Source organism: Oncorhynchus gorbuscha, linkage group LG03, assembly GCF_021184085.1.
Source record: "Oncorhynchus gorbuscha isolate QuinsamMale2020 ecotype Even-year linkage group LG03, OgorEven_v1.0, whole genome shotgun sequence".
Classification (NCBI taxonomy): Eukaryota; Metazoa; Chordata; class Actinopteri; order Salmoniformes; family Salmonidae; genus Oncorhynchus; species Oncorhynchus gorbuscha.
This window is the reverse complement of record NC_060175.1, coordinates 28,759,660-28,765,659: the sequence shown is the minus strand read 5'-3', so window position 1 is coordinate 28,765,659 and position 6,000 is coordinate 28,759,660. Positions and strand designations below refer to the sequence as shown.

Here is a 6,000-nt window from a genome sequence, read left to right as displayed (position 1 = left end):
GTAAATAAAGGTTAAAAAAATCTATATATACCCTTCCTTTCTCCATCAAAGCATGTTTAATTTGCTTTCAACTATTCAATCCCTTTCAGATGAAAGAGCAAATAGGTAGCGGAGACTACATCAAAATATTGAGACTCACCTGGTCTCTACCCCTTTTCCCTCTCTCTCCCTACCCCATTACGGACAGATCGGAATTAAGGGGGGGCTGGTCCAACTCAAAGTGGCATTAAAGAAAAAATGCACCTCCCTCCCCAAAGTTCCAACATGTTTCACACGACCCTACCATTGTACTGGGGATTTTCCACCAACATGTTTCACACGACCCTACCTTTGTACTGGGGATTTTCCACCAACATGTTTCACACGACCCTACCTTTGTACTGGGGATTTTCCACCAACATGTTTCACACGACCCTACCTTTGTACTGGGGATTTTCCACCAACATGTTTCACACGACCCTACCTTTGTACTGGGGATTTTCCACCAACATGTTTCACACGACCCTACCTTTGTACTGGGGATTTTCCACCAACATGTTTCACACGACCCTACCTTTTGTACTGGGGATTTCCCACCAACATGTTTCACTACCTTTGTACTGGGGATTTTCCACCAACATGTTTCACACGACCCTACCTTTGTACTGGGGATTTTCCACCAACATGTTTCCTACCTTTGTACTGGGGATTTTCCACCAACATGTTTCACACGACCCTACCTTTGTACTGGGGATTTTCCACCAACATGTTTCACACGACCCTACCTTTGTACTGGGGATTTTCCACCAACATGTTTCACACGACCCTACCTTTGTACTGGGGATTTTCCACCAACAGGTTTCTGTGCCAATGCACCACACAACCAAAAAACAAAGCATATCAACTTTGAGCTATTCAATATCATGGTTTGCGTTTTCAGCAATAAATAGACTATGTCAATCTCAACAAACAGAAAATACACATCCCTCCCTACCGTGTAAGGCTTACTCAGTATTGAAGGCTTGACAATCTCCGAATGTCAGAAGAATCTTTCCATTTATCAATTATGCAGTTTGGCTTGATTGATTTTATTTGTCAGTTTAAAAATTTTTTTACACAAAGTGACCAGGATTGCACAATAAAGTTGGGGACTTACTTCCATTGTGGTCCCTATTTTTTGACATAAATACATATACAATTACAGAGATACAGACACATTACAGAGATACAGACACAGTACAGAGGTACAGACACATTACAGAGAAACAGACAAATTACAGAGACAGAGATGAAAAAATGAGGGAGGAGTCTTTAGGAAAATTTGGCTGGTTCAGCTATCAGCTGTCAGAGATTTGAGCACTAAATGTATCAGGGCATTGCATGCAAAGGCCTATAGGCTTAGGTGTCCACTGTATGATATTAATATTTGTATAAATATGTATTACACTGCTATAGTGTAAAGGGAACACTTAAACAACACAATGTAACTTCAAGTCAATCACACTTCTATGAAATCAAACTGTCCACTTAGGAAGCAACACTGATTGACAATAAATTTCACATGCTGTTGTGCAAATGGAATAGACAACAGGTGGAAATTATAGGCAATTAGCAAGACCCCTTCAATAAAGGAGTGGTTCTGCAGGTGATAACCACAGACCACTTCTCAGTTCCTATGCTTCCTGGCTGATGTTTTGGTCACTTTTGAATGCTGGCGGTGCTTTCACTCTAGTGGTAGCATGAGACGGAGTCTACAACCCACACAAGTGGCTCAGGTAGTGCAGCTCATCCAGGCATGGCACATCAATGCGAGCTGTGGCAAGAAGGTTTGCTGTGTCTGTCAGCGTAGTGTCCAGAGCATGGAGGCGCTACCAGGAGACAGGCCAGTACATCAGGAGACATGGAGGAGGCCCTAGGAGGGCAACAACCCAGCAGCAGGACCGCTACCTCCGCCTTTGTGCAAGGAGGAGCAGGAGGAGCACTGCCAGAGCCCTGCAAAATGACCTCCAGCAGGCCACAAATGTGCATGTGTCTGCTCAAACAGTCAGAAACAGACTCCATGAGGGTGGTATGAGGGCCCGACGTCCACAGGTGGGGGTTGTGCTTACAGCCCAACACCGTGCAGGACGTTTAGCATTTTCCAGAGAACACCAAGATTGTCAAATTCGCCACTGGTGCCCTGTGCTCTTCACAGATGAAAGCAGGTTCACACTGAGCACATGTGACAGTGTGACAGTCTGGAGACGCCGTGGAGAACGTTCTGCTGCCTGCAACATCCTCCAGCATGACCGGTTTGGCGATGGGTCAGTCATGGTGTGGGGTGGCATTTCTTTGGGGGGCCGCACAACCCTCCATGTGCTCGCCAGAGGTAGCCTGACTGCCATTAGGTACCGAAATGAGATCCTCAGACCCCTTGTGAGACCATATGCTGGTGCGGTTGGCCATGGGTTCCTCCTAATGCAAGACAATGGTAGACCTCATGTGGCTGGAGTGTGTCAGCAGTTCCTGCAAGAGGAAGGCATTAATGCTATGGACTGGCCCGCCCGTTCCCCAGACCTGAATCCAATTGAGCACATCTGGGACATCATGTCTCGCTCCATCCACCAACGCCACGTTGCACCACAGACTGTCCAGGAGTTGACTGATGCTTTAGTCCAGGTCTGGGAGGAGATCCCTCAGGAGACCATCCGCCACCTCATCAGGAGCATGCCCAGGAGTTGTAGGGAGGTCATACAGGCACGTGGAGGCCACACACACTACTGAGCCTCATTTTGACTTGTTTTAAGGACATTACATCAAAGTTGGATCAGCCTGTAGTGTGGTTTTCCACTTTAATTTTGAGTGTGACTCCAAATCCAGGGTTGATAAATTTGATTTCCATTGATAATTTTTGTGTGTTTTTTTTGTCAGCACATTCAACTATGTAAAGAAAAAAATATTTAATAAGAATATTTCATTCATTCAGATCTAGGATGTGTTATTTTTGTGTTCCCTTTATTTTTTTGAGCCGTGTATATACTATATACATACATATATATATGTACATATATATTAAATATATACATACGCATGTATATATATATGTTTATATATACATATGTATGTGTATGTACAGTGGGGCAAAAAAAGTATGTACAGCCCCCAATTGTGGAAGTTCTCCCACTTAAAAAGATGAGAGAGGCCTGTAATTTTCATCATAGGTACACTTAAACTTCGATCATGTGGACTGGGATATGTTCCGCATAGCGTAACATTGATGAATACGCTGATTCGGTGAGCGAGTTTATTTGCAAGTGCATCGGTGATGTTGTACCCACAGCGTCTATTAAAACATTCCCCAACCAGAAACCGTGGATTGATGGCAGCATTTGCACAAAACTGAAAGCGCAAACCACTGCTTTTAGTCAGGGAAAAGTGACCAGAAACATGACCGAATACAAACAGTGTAGCTATTCCCTCCGCAGGGCAATCAAACAAGCTAAGAGTCAGTATAGAGACAAAGCAGAGTCGCAATTCAACGGCTCAGACACGAGAGGCATATGTGGCAGGGTCTACAGTCAATCACGGACTACAAAAGAAAAAACAGCCCCATCGCGGACCACGATGTCTTGCTCCCAGACAGACTAAACAACTTCTTTGCTCGCTTTGAGGAAAATACAGTGACACTGACATGGCCCGCTACCAAAACCTGCAGGCTCTCCTTCACTGCAGCCAACGTGAGTAAAACATTGAAACGTGTTGACCCTCACAAGGATGCAGGCCAAGACGGCATCCCCGGCCGCGTCCTCAGAGCATGCGCAAAACAACTGGCTGGTGTGTTTAAGGACATATTCAATCAATCCTTATCCCAGTCTGCTGTTCCCACATGTTTCAAGAGGGCCACCATTGTTCCTGATCCCAAGAAAGCTAAGGTAACTGAGCTAAATGACTACCGCCCGTAGCACTCACTTCCTTCATCATGAAGTGCTTTGAGAGACTAGTCAAGGGCCATATCACCTCCACCCAACCTGACACCCTAGACCCACTCCAATTTGCTTATTGCCCCAATAGGTCCACAGGCGACACAATCTCAATCACACTGCCCTAACCCAACTGGACAAGAGGAATACCTATGTAAGAATGCTGTTCATCGACTACAGCTCAGCATTTAACACCATAGTACCCTCCAAACTCGTCATTAAGCTTGAGACCCTGGGTCTCGAACCCGCCCTGTGCAACTGGGTCCTGGACTTCCTGACGGGCCGCCCCCAGGTGGTGAGGGTAGGTAACATCTCCACCCTGCTGATCCTCAACACTGGGGCCCCACAAGGGTGCAGTCTCAGCCCTCTCCTGTACTTCCTGTTCACCCACGACTGCATGGCCATGCACGCCTCCAATTCAATCATCAAGTTGGCAGACAACACTACAGTGGTAGACTTGATTACCAACAACGACGAGATGGCCTACAGGGAGGAGGTGAGGGCCCTCGGAGTGTGGTGTCAGGAAAATAAGCTCACACTCAATATAACAAAACAAAGGAGATGCTTGTGGACTTCAGGAAACAGCAGAGGGAGCAGCCCCATATCCACATCGATGGGACAGTAGTGGAGAGGGTGGAAAGCGTTAAGTTCCTCGGCGTACACATCACGGACAAACTGAATTGGTCCACCCACACAGACAGCGTGGTGATGAAGGCGCAGCAGCGCCTTTTCAACCTCAGGAGGCTGAAGAAATTTAGCTTGTCACCAAAAACACTCACAAACTTTTACAGATGCACAATCGAGAGCATCCTGTCGGGCTGTATAATTGCCTGGTACAGCAACTGCTCCGCCCATAACCGTAAGGCTCTCCAGAGGGTAGTGAGGTCTGCACAATGCATCACCGGGGGCCCTCCAGGACACCTACACCACCCGATGTCACAGGAAGGCCAAAAAGATCATCAAGGACAACAACCACCCGAGCCACTGCCCGTTCACCCCGCTATCATCCAGAAGGCGAGGTCAGTACAGGTGCATCAAAGCAGGGACCGAGAGACTGAAAAACAGCTTCTACCTCAAGGCCATCAGACTGTTAAACAGCCTCCACTAACATTAAGTGGGAACTGCCAACATACTGACTCAGCTCTAGCTACTTTAATAATGGACTCTATACCATCTACTGCATCTTTCCTATATATATATATATATATATATATATATATATATATATATATATATATATATATATATATATATATATATATACACACACACACACAATTGAAGTCGGAAGTTTACATACACCGTAGCCAAATACAAATACATTTAATCCTAGTAAAAATTCCATCTTAAGTCAGTTAGGATCACCACTTTATTTTAAGAATGTGAAATGTCAGAATAATAGTTTTATTTCAAAATATTTATTTAAGCTTTTATCTCTTTCACCACATTCCTAGTGGGTCAGAAGTTTACATACACTCAATTAGTATTTGGTAGCATTGCCTTTAAATTGTTTAACTTGGGTCAAACGTTTCGGGTAGCGCTCTACAAACTTCCCACAATAAGTTGGTTGTAATTTGGCCATTCCTCCTGACAGAGCTGGTGTAACTGAGTCAGGCTTGTATAGGGCTCTTTGCTCACACACACTTTTTCAGTTCTGCCCACACATTTTTTATAGGGTTGAGGGCAGGGCTGTGTGATGGCCACTCCAATACCTTGACTTTATTGTCCTTAAGACATTTTTGTCACAACTTTGGAAGTATCCTTGGGGTCATTGTCCATTTGGAAGAACCATTTGCGACTAAACTTGAACTTCCTGGCTGATGTTGCTTCAATAAATTCACATAATTTTCCTACGTCATGATGCCATCTATTTTGTGAAGTGCACCAGACACTCCTACAGCAAAACACCCCCACAACATGATCCTGCCACCCTCATGTGTCACGGTTGGGATGGTGTTCATCAAACCAGAGGACATTTCTCCAAAAGTACAATCTTTGTCCCATGTGCAGTTGCAAACCGTTGTCTTGCTTTTTTTATGACGGTTTTGAAGCAGTGGCTTCT

At 45.0% G+C, this 6,000-nt stretch overlaps 1 protein-coding gene across 2 annotated transcripts in view; it reads right to left on the bottom strand.

Moving 5' to 3' along the window:
• Positions 1-6,000, bottom strand: part of LOC124030452 (RNA-binding protein Musashi homolog 1-like) — a 51,355-nt gene that overhangs the window by 6,604 nt on the left and 38,751 nt on the right. The window lies entirely within an intron of this gene.